The following is a 13,295-nucleotide window of genomic DNA, read 5'->3' as shown; positions in this document are numbered from 1 at the left end:
TCTTGAAAAGAAAAAAAAAAAAATTCAACTGAAAAGAGGAGCAGAAATGATCAGCGCCACCTGCAGTCACACCATGAGTCATGGCCTAGGTGTTGAACTGGCCATCAACAGCAAATCCCAGGACTTCAGCTCTGCACCAAGTCCCAGCTTCATTTCTGCTCCATCTCCCCTGAGGCCATGAACTCCAGAGGCATCGTGGAATTGACAGTCGCAGTTTGTCTAAGAAGCAGTGGGGGAGAGTTTGGGGAACCTACCTCAGGATTCTCCAACCTGGCGCTTCACAGTGTGTGAGTCGAAGCTGAGAACAGAAGGAAATGTCTGCTTTCAATGATGGGGAGAAAACCTTCAGGAAAAGGTTTCATGCCATCTCGGGGACTGCTGGAATAAGGGACCATCTATTTGAGGCACCAAATGACAGATTATCCCACCACAGCCATTTCCTTGTTTTTATAGACCTAACTGACTCATAAATTGTTGAAAGATTTAGCAATGCCTAATGAATAGGAACACAACTACCACCAGATTTTACACGGGTCTTCTAAACTTGTGAACTATTGGAGATGTCCAAGATTGTTGTGGTTCAATGCTACTGTTGATTATTTGAATTCTTAGTTACAAGTTGGGACAGAATGAGCTATAAATGTTAGTCTAGTTGCTGCCAATACAAATCTTTGTACTGGGAAGAGCTACCTTTTCCTCCATCGCAATCCGTACTTTGCTTATAAAACAAATATATGAGATTTTCATTTCCTTTTTAGAGTGTAAGACTCATCATGTGCACAAAGACTTTTCAGTGTATTAAATCTCTAGGTCATGGTGTAGGGCCTGGTGCTAAAATGGGAAATTCATGTCCTCTGAAAGATGACTAAACACAAGACTCGAGAATTATTGGGTTTAAGAAGTGAGAAGACTTCCAAGTCGGCTTTGTCTGACCTTTTAGTTTGTATGGAGTAGGAAACAGATTCAGGGAACTGGAATCTTTTATCATTACATGGGAATGTGTTAGGGTGAAGATTCCCACTAGTCCTCTTAAATCTTTTATTCTTTATGTTATTGTACTCATGTTTGATGAAAATTTTAGATCAGCAATTGTAATTTAATTAAGTTACCTTCGCTTAATTTAATTTAAACTGCACTGTCCAGAAATTATATATATAGTAGGCTGAACCCTGTCCTCAACTCCCAACATTTGTTCCTACAATCGGCTATTTCATATTAAACTGATTCTTTTGCTTTTCTTTTATTGTTTTTGTTTACTTATTTGTTTGTTTTGAGACAGAGTCTCAGGTAGTATAGGTTGGCCTTGAACTTGTTATATAGCGAGGCTAGCCTTGTACTCATCCTCCTCTTTCTATCACCAAGCACTAAGACTCTTGATATGGGCCATGTGACTGACTTTTTTGTTTCACAAAATGTTTTAGTTCACCTACTATAAATATATTATTTCTAATATGTAAGTGTACCCTCTGTTAGGGTGATATTCTTTGTTCTTTTTTTTAAAGATTTATTTATTTACTGTACATAAATACACTGTAGCTGTCTTCAGACACACCAAAAGAGGGCATCTGATCTCTTTACAGATGGTTGTGAGACACCATGTGGTTGTTGGGATTTGAACTCAGGACCTCCAGAAGATCAGTCAGTGCTCTTAACTGCTAAGTCATCTCTCCAGACTAAATATTTAGGATTCAGTTTAATATATATATATATATATATATATATATATATATATGTGTGTGTGTGTGTGTGTGTGTATATATATGTATAATATATATATGTGTGTGTGTGTATATATATATATGTATGTATATATATATGAGTACACCATTGCTCTCTCTGATTTGTTAAAAAGCCAATGACACCACCTACTTGTCAAACTCTGGATAGCGATAATAAAATAATTAAATCAATTGACAATTTACTGCATGGTGGATTTTTCGATGAACGCACATTCCCTCACTCAGTCTCCACAGCAGCTCTAGAGGCTAGCACTCCACAGAGGAGGGAACTGGAATTTAGAGAGATCCAGAGTATCGTGGCTATAAAACCGATAAAGCTGGGCTCAAACTCGAGCAGTATCCCAGAAATTTTTCTCTTAAACAGTATTTCATAATCAAAGAGAAGTTCAATGCTATCCTTTTTAGTCCACAAAAATGATGTTTTTGCTTTGTTACTCAAAACAACTGATGTTTTACATATGTTCATTATTAAAATGTACAAGAGTCAAGGAGAAAGATTGACTTCTAGAAACTGAATACCCATAATTAACCACAAATCAATCATATAATCATTTGAATGTATTTTCTTCCAAATTTACTTTCCATGCAATGCATCACATATGGCCTTTAAAAAAAAGAAAGAAAGAAAGAGGAAACATCATGCTACCAATGGGGAATATTGTAGTCCATAGAGAGGCTCTAAATTTAGTCCTTGGAATCAAATTCAATTATAACTGTGATTTATAAGGTTGCAATGAGCCGAGTCCTCATGGCTCAGTTTCTCTGTTTATCTTTACTATCTATCTATCTATCTATCTATCTATCTATCCATCCATCCATCCATATATATCTATCTTTATTATGTATCATCTCTCTTTATTATCTACTATCTATCTATCCATATATATCTATCTTTATTATCTATCATCTCTCTTTATTGTCTGTCTGTCTGTCTATGGTTTTGCTTTGGTTTTTGAGACAGGTTTTCTCTGTGTAGCCCTGGATGTCCTAAATCTTGCTTTGTAGATTAGTCTGGCCTCAAACTCAGAGATCTGCCTACTTCTACCTTCTCAGTCCTAGGATTAAAAGCATGTACCATCATGCCCGGCTTCCACCTTCCTTCCTTTCTTCCTCCCTTCCTTCCTTCCTTCCTTCCTTCCTCTCCCTTTCTTATGCCACTTTTGAGGAGGAAGACTGTCACAAGTTTGAAGCCATACTGTCCCTAGTGTGACCTCCTATATGCTATGTTTAGTTGAAATATGAGACCTATGTTTTAAAATATCTATAGATCTATGAGCCAATGAGATGGCTCAGAGGGCAAGAGTATTTGCTGCCAAGCCTGACATCCTGAGTTCAATCCCCAGGGATTACATGGTAGAAGGAGAGAACCAACTCTTGAAAATAGTCCTGTCATCTCCACATGTGCTCTATAGTACACACTTGCACATGTGCATACACAGTGGATTAAATATTCATTAACTATTTTTTTTTTATTTTTCCAGACAGGGTTTCTCTGTGTAGCCCTGGTTGTCCTGGAACTCACTCTGTAGACCAGGCTGGCCTCGAACTCAGAAATCCACCTGCCTCTGCCTCCCAAGTGCTGGGATTAAAAGAGTGCGCCAGCACCACCCGGCTCATTAATTTTTTATATGGCATAAAGCTATAGATCGAAGTTCATTTTACTACATGTAGCTAATTATTTCAGCACCATTTTCTGAAGAAAAAAATGAGATTACACCTTTGTTGCCAATTGATCTGTTTTGAACCATTGACTTGCCTACCCAAAACTAAATAAATAGACAAAATTGTGGCTTTGGACATAAGATACTGGACTATTTAGGCCTGAAAAGATGAGAAAGAAATGCACCCTAATGAGCAGAGAGCACAGTTTGTAATGTGAAGTAAAAAGCTTACGCATTGTAAGGAGCATAGCAATGAGTATACAGGGTGGAGGTTGGAACGGAGCTGTAGAATGCTTTCTAATATGCACAGCAGGGCTCTGGGGTTGATCCCCAGCATCACAAACAAACACACAAGCAACCAGGCGCTGAGGTGCACACCTGAAATCTCAGCATCAAGGAAGTAGAGGCAGAGGACCAGAAAGGCAAAGTCATCCTTGGCTGCATAGGAAGTTTGAGGCCAGCCCGGGCTACATAAGGCCTTGTCTCTAATTAAATAAACACATAAAGTTATATGTGTTTTTATATAATTTATATATAATACATACCAGTTTATACATTAATCTGAATAAATTTTGGTTTATATCAATCATCGCTGAAGAAAATGGGTTGTCTTGTATTCATTAATTTTTTTGTTGTATCTCTCAGAGTTGATAGTGTTTTTAAATTTTATTTTACTTGTTTATGTGTGGGTGGATTGCTGGTAAGTATATCTGTGTGTGCCTAGTGCCTGTGGAAGCCAGAAAAGGGCATAAGATCTCCTGGGACTGGAGTTATAGATGGTTGTGAGCCATAATGTGGATATTGAGAATTGAACCAGGTCCTGTGGAAGAGCAGCCAGTGCTCTTAACTGTGGAGCCATCTCTCTATTACTGGCAGTTTTATTCATATAGAATCTCATAATGCTTAAGTGTATTCTTAATTTCTATCATCAGTAAGATCTTGTCTTAGTTACTTTTCTTTTCTTTTCTTTTTTGGTTTTTCGAGGCAGAGTTTCTCTGTGTAGCCCTGACTGTCCTGGAACTCACTCTGTAGACCAGGCTGGCCTCAAACTCAGAAATCTGCCTGCCTCTGCCTCCCAAGTGCTAGGATTAAAGGCGTGTGCCACCACTGCCCAGCGTCTTAATTTCTTTTCTATTGCTATGACAACACACTGTGAACAAGGAAACTTATAAAAGAGAGTAATCATTTTGGGGCTCATGGTTCCAAAGGGTCAGAGCCCATGACAATCACATCGAGAAACATGGCAACAGGCAGGCAGGCAGACGGGCATGACATGGCACTGGAACAGTAGCTGAGAGCTCACATCTGATACACAAAAAATGAGATAGAGGGGGAAGAGAGAGAGAGAGGCAGAGACAGAGACAGAGACAGAGAGAGTGACAGAGGCACACACACAGAGGCAGAAAGACAGAGACAGACAGAGACAGAGACAGAAAGGCAGAGATGGAGAGAAAGAGCTAATTGGAAATTGTGGGGACTTTTGAAACCTCAAACTCCTACTGACAGGCCTCCTCCAACAAGGCCACACTTCCTAATCCTTTCCAAACAGTTCCACAAACCAGGCACCAAAAATTCAATTAGATGAGCCTATGGGGACCACTCTTTGAAACCATTTTCTTATCCTTTTTTTCTACCATATACAAAACCTGTTTGTTTGTTTGTTTGTTTGTTTTTGAGAGGGTCTCTCTCCATAGCCCTGGATGTCCTGGATTTCACTATGTAGACCAGGTTAATCTCAAACTCACAGAGATCCTCCTGCCTCTGCTTTTGGAATGCTGGGATTAAAGGCTGTGCCACTATGCCTGGCCAAAACCCATGTATTTTAAAATAATTATTTCATAACAGGATCTTCAAATTTTTATTTAAAAATTACATTTATTTATTTACTTATTTGTATGTGTGTATACGTGTGCGTGTGTGTGCGCGTGTGAGTGTGTGTATGTGTGTGTGTGTGTGTGTGTGTGTGTGTGTGTGTGTCAGAAATCATCCTTTACCACCTTTTCACCATATTCACTAAGGGATGGTCTCTCATTCAAACCTAGAGCTTGTGGACATGGCTAGTCTCTTTAGCCAGCTTGCTCTGGGAATTGAAAGAGAATCTGAGGTTGAAATTACAGGTGTGCCACTGTGCTGGTCAGGAATTTACAAGGGTTCTGGAGATCACACGTGGGCCACAAGCCACTTAAACCACTGAGTCATCCCCCAGTCCTTGCTTTCTGTTTCTGTAGGGTTTCACCATATTGCTCAGACTAATGTTGGGTTTTCAATTCTTCCACCTCCTCTTCCCAAGTGCAGATATCACAGCTGTACATCACCACACCTGGCATGATTTTAAGTTTTGGGGTTTTTTTGTTTTTGTTTTTGTTTTTGTAAACTGACTCTAGAATTAACTTGAGAGAAACTGTGAACATAGCCAGGAATAATCTGGAAGGCACAGAGGTGGGATGAACACATCCTCTCAGAAGCCAGAAAGGGCTGTGGAGCTACAGTAACTGTGTGAACTAGAACAGGTCCATAGAATCATGAAACATACAGATGAACTCAATAATATGAGGGCTGCTCTATATAGCAAACAGTGGCATGCAGGGGCTGCAGAGGCCATGGGGATGAAACAGGAACACACCTCTAATCTACAGAGAGGGTTGAGCTCAGGGTACAATTTGTAACATGAACTTAAAAGTTTCAGTGGCATATGGGGCATAAAATTAAGGAACTATACAAATTTTGAAGAAAGGGGAAAAAATGTCTTGGTTGTCAGCCCACCCTGGTTCTGCAATTTCAACTGGGATTAGGTTAGTATGGGAGCCATGGAGGCTGGTCTACCACACTGCTAAATCATCTCATTAGAGTTGCCTCAGAGGTTCTGGTGAGACTGTCCCAGGAGTCCTCGCTGGATGCTCTGCTTGCCAGGAAGCCCATTCTGCTTAGGTCCCTGAGTCTGGGCGGCTCTTTCTCCCTTCAGTCTAGTTCCACGGGGTTCCTTAGGAAGAGGTATAAGTGCTCTGACTCATTGCTGTTAGGGTCATGCTCACGAACTCTCCCGTCGTGTAAGTGGCTCTGGAGTTGTTCAGTCGGTCTGTGTGTACTGCTCTTCTGGAGCATGAGAGATGCTGGAGCTAAATGATTTGATGGAAGAGGAGTCTGGCAGTCACAAGGTTGGGTAGGGTGAAGTCACTGGAATTCTGAGAAGGCATATACATGACACCAGTCCCACCAGACAGAGAGGTCATTGAGGCAGCTCAGCTCTCCCTGTGTGTTTCAGGAAGATCTCCTGTGTACTCTCTGCACTGTCCTCACCCCAGTGCTTGACAAACACTTCCTGAGTCCCCTTCACCAGCTGTTTTTAACATGCACACTAAGTGTTCCTCTCTCTGGTCTTCAGTGTTGTACAATCTAATAGAGACTGCCCGATAGGCGGTGGTTCTGAACTGAGGTTCAAACCTGGTTTTTAAAAAGATACTTCAGAGGGGTCCAGCAAGGTGACTTAGCAGGTCATTGCTACCAAGCCTGATGACCTCGGTTTGATCCACAGAACCCATACAATAAGAGCACCAATTCTAGAAATAGTCCTTTGACCTCCACTTGTACCCCCCTCCACACACACATAGGAATCCCCCCACAATCCCCTCACATAGGAATCCCCCATGATAAATAAACATAAAATTGTTAAAAATAACTTTTTAGTATGTATGTGTGTTTTGCCTGCATATATATATGCCTACCTGCATGTGCAGGAGCCCTTGGTGGTAATAAGAGGGCATTGGATCTCTCGGAACAAGAGTTACAGATGGTTGTTTAAGGCTTTGTGGGTGCTGTGAAACACCCCCCTGGGCCTCTTTGGGCTCCTGCATGCATGTGGTGCATATACATACACTCAGGCACACACATGTACACATAAAATAAATAATTTTTAAAAACAATCATAAGTCTAAATGTCTGTATTTGTTTTCCAGATCCTTTATGATCTATTCTACTTTGTTAGTAGATTTATTTCCCACAAGCCCATGTGTGGACTGCCCATTTACTGCCTATACACACATCCTATTGATTTCAACTTAGGGGTAGATGTGCTTCAGATCCCTATAGCGTGTCAAAGACAAGACTGGGGCTAAATCAATGCAAGCCAACAGAGGCAACAGCTTACACGCCCCCAGCTCCCTCAAGTCTCACAGTCTGCTTGAAGGTTATCTCACCTCTTAGGACTTCTGCAGTCACTGGGCAGCAGGCATTGGGGAGATAAAGGAAAGAAGGAAGGGCTGGGAAGATGACTACAGGGAAAGCACTTGTTGTAGGAGTGAGAATATGAGTTATGGTCTCAGCAGAGCCAGTTGCAGCTGCTAGAACCTGTAATCCTAGTGCACTTACATCAAGATGGGAGGCAGACAGGAGAATCCACAGAAGCCCATGGGCTCTCTTGCCATACACAGTGAATGGCAAAGAGATCCTGTTTCAAACAAGGTAGAAGGTAAATCCTAACACCCAAGGTTGTCCTCGGGCTTCCATGTGCATACTATGGCAAGTGAGCACTGTATTCATACATACAAATACATGTGTGCTTGCACACACACACACGTACCACACATACATAATGCACACACTGGTATTTTTTTTAAAGGTAGAAAAGAACAAATAATTTTCCTCACTAATAACACCACCGCCAAAGTCACAGAAGAGAAGAGCACTGGGAGTTACAAAACCAAGGCAAGGGGAAGTGAATGGCCTGACTGCAGGTGCTCATGCTGTGCCCACCATCACAGCTTTCCATGGTGCCACAGAATCTGAATCTTCCATCCCGAACAGATGTGTGGCAGTGTTCCCTGACAGGTATTTCCAGAGACTTCAGTCTGCCTCCCCAAGAGGGAGGTTTCCTCCTGCTTCCTTGGTCCCTCTTGTTGGTTTAAATGACCCCTCCATAGTTCTGTGATGTCCTGTGTGCATTAGTTGCTATTCTTTTCTTCTGGGACAAAAACACCCCGCAAAAGCGCTTATGGAGGAAAGGCCTCTGGTTCACTGGTAACGTCATGACCATAAGAGCTCGAGGAGTCGGTCACAGGGTAGCCACAGGGAGCTGGGAGGTTTAGCTCAGTTTCCTTCTTCCCTTTACTGGTAGAGGACTTCATTTAGCATGAGTCTTCCCACCTCAATTAACCAGGGGCTTGTCTCCTAGGACATTCTAGATCCTGTCAAGTTGACAAACACATTGACCAGCATACTGTGGTTACTAAAAAAATTTTTTAAAGAGATTATTGTGAGATCTTGAGTCTGAGCATTGCTGATTTGCAACTGAATTGAGTGCCTGGGACATCCTCACAGATAATGTTAAGCTTGTTGCTTTTAAACTTTTGACTTTGTATCTCAAACAGTTTTGTTATGGACATGCAGGGTCGACTTCAGAGAGGCTCTAACTGGCAGTTATTCATCGTGATGAAGAAAAATATCAAGTGCATATTGTGGCTTTGGTCTGTATAGGAAAAGGGTGTGTTATTAGGGCCTGCAGTCAAAGATGTACCATAGATATATGGCTCTCATCAACCTAAGACGGAGTCATGTTCCAAGAGGCAGTGTTTATTAATAGTAAACACCAAAAAGCCCTGTTTGTGCAAATAAACACAAACAAGCTGCACATGATTTCCGAGATGGGTAAGAAAGAGATCAGTAGATCCAATCCTAAGACAGATGGGACCCCAGCCACCATAATTCCCAGGCAAGACTATGGTGCATAAGAATATCCTATGCCCCAGTCCATCTAATTTTTAATAAGTAAAAAGGGAGGAACTGTGACCTCCCCAGCCTCAAGAGAGCTGAACCAGACTTTGTCCTTTCCACAAAGCAGCTAGCACACTTTGATGGAGTTTCTGAGATAAAGAAAGCCCTTTTGTCCTGCTGTTTCTCTGCATCTCCCAAAGTTCCTACGAGGAGCCATGCTGCTGAGCTGCTTCACCTGCATTCCAGGACAGAACAACAAGATGTTAAATAGGCCACAGGTCCTGGCTTATTGAGGGATGGGTTTACCTGCCTATATATTCTCAGACTCTGAAATACATATTGGACCTTGATTGGAAAAAAAAAAGAGAGAGATTATTGTGTATGTGCATGAGCATGACAAGGGTATGACATGTTGTGTGTAAGGGTTAGGGGACACTTTTATGGAGTCACTTTTCTGTCCATGTCACATCAGTTGGTCAGGCTTGTATCACAGTGCCTTTCTTTTACCTGCTGAGCCACCTCACCAGCCCTGTACTGTTCCTGCCTTTAACCTGGTCTCCTGTAATGAAAATACCCATGTACAACCTGATCTCATGAACACTGAGTTTCATGGGATAAGGACCAGGCATACATGTTTTATTTATTGTTTTGTTTGCTTATTTTTGTTTTTCAGGACAGTGTTTCTCTGTGTAGCCTTGGCTATCCTGAAACTCACTCTGTAGATCAGGCTCGCTTTGAACTCAGAGACCAGCTTGTCTCTGCCTCCCAAGTCCTGGGATTAAAGGTGTGCACCACCACTGCCTGGCTACTTGTTTTATATTCTTTGCATCTTTTACAGGAATGAAACTTTTGTGTGCATGATAGATTAACAATTGCTGAAATGTCTAGGTTAAAAGAGTTTGAAAAAATGCATGAAAGCTTTTTTTTTTTTTTTTAAGATTTATTTATATGAGTACACTGTAAATGTTTTCAGACACACCAGAGAACATTGGATTCCATTATAGATGGTTGTAAGCCACCATGTGGCTGCTGGGAATTAAATTCAAAACCTCCGGGAGAGCAGTCTTAACTGCTGAGCCATCTTTCCTGTCCCCTGAAAGATTTTAATTTTAGTACTCAGGAGCTAGAGGCAGGCAGGTCTATGAGTTTAAGGCCAGCCTGGTCTACAGAGTGAGTTCTAGGACAGCCAGTGCTACATAGTGAGACCCTTTCTCAAAACAAACAAACAAACAAACAAACCTATATGGTAGATAGGACCTGTATCTCTTCTTCATGTAGTGAATGCTACTGTTTACTCTGTTCCCTGAGTGATCTGTGCTAACCTTACCCTCTCCAGGCAACACCTCCAAATGGAAGAAATAATGCTGAGCCCATGGAAGGGAAACCCTGAACAAACACTCAATAAAATGTACTATCTATAAGTTCTCTGCCTTTATAAAAAAGATGCCTTAGGCCCCCCAAGATGGTTCAGTGGATGAAGTTGTGTGATGGTTTGAATATGAATGGCCTCCATGGCTCATATATTTGAATGCTTGTTCATCAGGAAGTGGCACCATTAGGTGGTGTGCCCTTGTTGGGGTAGGTGTGGCCTTCAAAAGTTCAAGCCAGGCCCAGTGCCACTCTATCTTCCTGCTGCCTGCCAATCCAGATATAGAACTCTCAGCTACCTTTCCCACACCATGTCTACTCACATGCCACTCCAATTAAGTGTTCTTGTTTGTAAGAGTTGCTGTGATCATCATGTCTCTTCATAGCGATAGAAACCCTAATTAAGACAAGGTGCTCTCTGCTAAGCCACGATCTGAGTTTGTTTCCTGGACCAACATAGTAGAAAAAGCATGCATCCCCTATCCCACACAAAATAAATAAATACAATAATTTTATAAGGTGCCCTAGCATCATACTTGGTGCACAAGAAGCATCTACAAAAACTAGGCCTTCCTCCTTGGTTTCTGAAGAGTCCTTTAGTTGACTTCTTTCCACACAATGAGCAGCAAGATTGTTGTCTAATTGAGCATAAGGTTTGGCTTTTTGATCCCACATGACCAGTTCCTTAGGAGCTTTGAGTTTACATCTAGATACATTAGACATGTAATATGACATGTTTGGAGTCTGTGAACCCACATGTGGCTACTGCTCAGTAATAAAAATTGATGAGCAGATGACGCCAGTCCGCCTCAGTGGGGCTGGATGAGGGTAATGAACAAGGGGGACCTTTTCCCCAGCCTCCCTGTTGGGGCAGAATGATGCTGGGGGAACAGTAAATCTAGGAGGCACACCAAGTAGCCTTGGTCGCAGCTCCCAACACCATCCTCTGCCTGTGGCTTCTCACTCTAATTGGAGGGTCTGTGGTAGTTTTTTCCTTAACAATATTGAAACCAAACTTCCACACTAGCAATGCCCACCTCTCTGAGGAATTTCCAGCTCTCTCCAGAATCATTAGGGGAACATGAACATATTTTCCAAAACAAAGTTAATTTTAATGAGCTTAAAGTTTTGCGAAATGTATACCATGGAGCCATTTGCAGCAAAGCCTGGCTAATTAGGTCATTTCAGACCAACTTCTTGCTGAGAACAATTTGAAAAGTCAGACTGATTATAGGTTTTTTTTAAATATTTATTTATTTATTTGTTTGTTTGTTTTCCAGACAGGGTTTCTCTGTGTAGCCCTGGCTGTCCTGGAACTCACTCTATAGACCAGGCTGGCCTTGAACTCAGAAATCCACCTGCCTCTGTCTCCCAAGTGCTGGGATTAAAGGTGTGCGCCACCACTGCTGGCTCAAATTGTAGTTTTTAGACAACAAGTCCGAGGCAAGGAAGAGCTACCAAAATAATGAAGATTTGCTAGTTTGAGATCCAGAAGGAAACAAAGGCCAAGAGATGTGAGGCTAGTATCTGGTGACCTTTCACCCTGAAGGTAATTGACATAAAGAGGTCTGGGAATGTCCTAGCTGGATCAACAAGACACACCTCCAGAAAGAGGTTGAGAAGATGAAGGGCCATGCAAATTTCCAGGCATCCAATAGCTATCAGGCTTCATCCCAGGAATCAGATAACTACAATAGACCAGCTCTTGTTAGCTCAGCTTTGAGTTTCTCAGACTAGGTGCCCAGTTGTCAACCTCTTTGTGTGACAGAAAGACAAGTAAGTACTCTCTATGGACAGATTCCAGAGTCTGGAGCTTCATATCACCTACAGAGCTCAGTGGATTCTTTTGGAGATGCTGACAATATGTGGTTCTAAAATGATGTCGAAATGCAGAGAACACTGGGCAACCAAAACAGTGCTGGAAAACACAAAGAATACAGACTCTGAGTTCAAGATTTACTGCAGAAGTTATCAGACTCACGAAACAGGATCAAGTCCCCAGTTAGAGGTACACATGCTGTCGGAGGATTATGACCTGGCTGCTACATCAGTTCAATTGGGGAAAGAACGCTTATTTAATAATCTTTGCTGCAACATCCGGATGTCTGTGGGCAAGACCAGCTATGGGCCCTGTGGTACCCCTCATATGCAAAACTGAAGTCACGATGGATGGTAGCCCAAATGTTTAAAACATCTACATGAAATAAGGGCAAACGGTTTCACCTGGGAAAAAGTCGTTGCACATGAAGAGAAGAAAGCTAAAGAGTTCTACAGGATGTTTCTGGCTTTGGGAAGGACACTTCCTCACCTTTGAATTTTGTTTGTGTGTTTCATGGCAGGGTGTGTGTGTCCCACAAATGTCTTTTAAAAATATTTGCAAATATTATCTCCATAAACACTGGAGAGAGAGAGAGAGCGCCTTAGTATCTGCTCAGACCTACAATACAACATGACACATACTTTCTTTTGATTTTTTTTTAAAGGGATGTCTAATTTGTTTTTAGCTATACGTATATGTGTGTCTCTATCTGGAGGTAGAAGGAGAATTGGATCCCCTTTTTCTGTGGGTGTGTCAACTGAACTCAGGTTCTCTGGAAGAGTAGTAAATGCTCTTAAACACTACACTGAGGCATTGCTTCAGCCCATCACGAGTTTCCTTTTCAGAGAAGTTCAGGAAGAATATTAGAAAGTTGTATGAAGACGATAAAATCCCAACTAGTTAAGTCGTTTTCTTGGAGGCATCATGAAGATGGATGGAGGCTTGAAAATGGAGGCTTGGGGTTTCAGGAGAGCTACTCTCCCCACAACTGTGAGAGACGGG

The 13,295-nt window shown here is 41.8% G+C and overlaps 1 protein-coding gene across 7 annotated transcripts in view; it reads right to left on the bottom strand.

Moving 5' to 3' along the window:
* Asip (agouti signaling protein) overlaps positions 1 to 13,295 on the bottom strand; it is a 116,973-nt gene that overhangs the window by 30,767 nt on the left and 72,911 nt on the right. For 3 of the 7 annotated variants that reach the window (XM_031372394.1, XM_031372395.1, XM_031372396.1), the window contains exon 2: positions 255 to 298. The exons of the other annotated variants lie outside the window; for them this stretch is intronic. The gene's annotated coding sequence lies outside the window, so the exon portion shown is untranslated. The remainder of the gene's footprint in view (positions 1 to 254; positions 299 to 13,295) is intronic. 7 annotated transcript variants of the gene reach the window in all.

Source organism: Mastomys coucha, unplaced genomic scaffold (genome assembly GCF_008632895.1).
Source record: "Mastomys coucha isolate ucsf_1 unplaced genomic scaffold, UCSF_Mcou_1 pScaffold15, whole genome shotgun sequence".
In the NCBI taxonomy this organism is placed as follows: Eukaryota; Metazoa; Chordata; class Mammalia; order Rodentia; family Muridae; genus Mastomys; species Mastomys coucha.
Note: the sequence above shows the minus strand (reverse complement) of the source record. Positions and strands in the feature narration are given on the sequence as shown.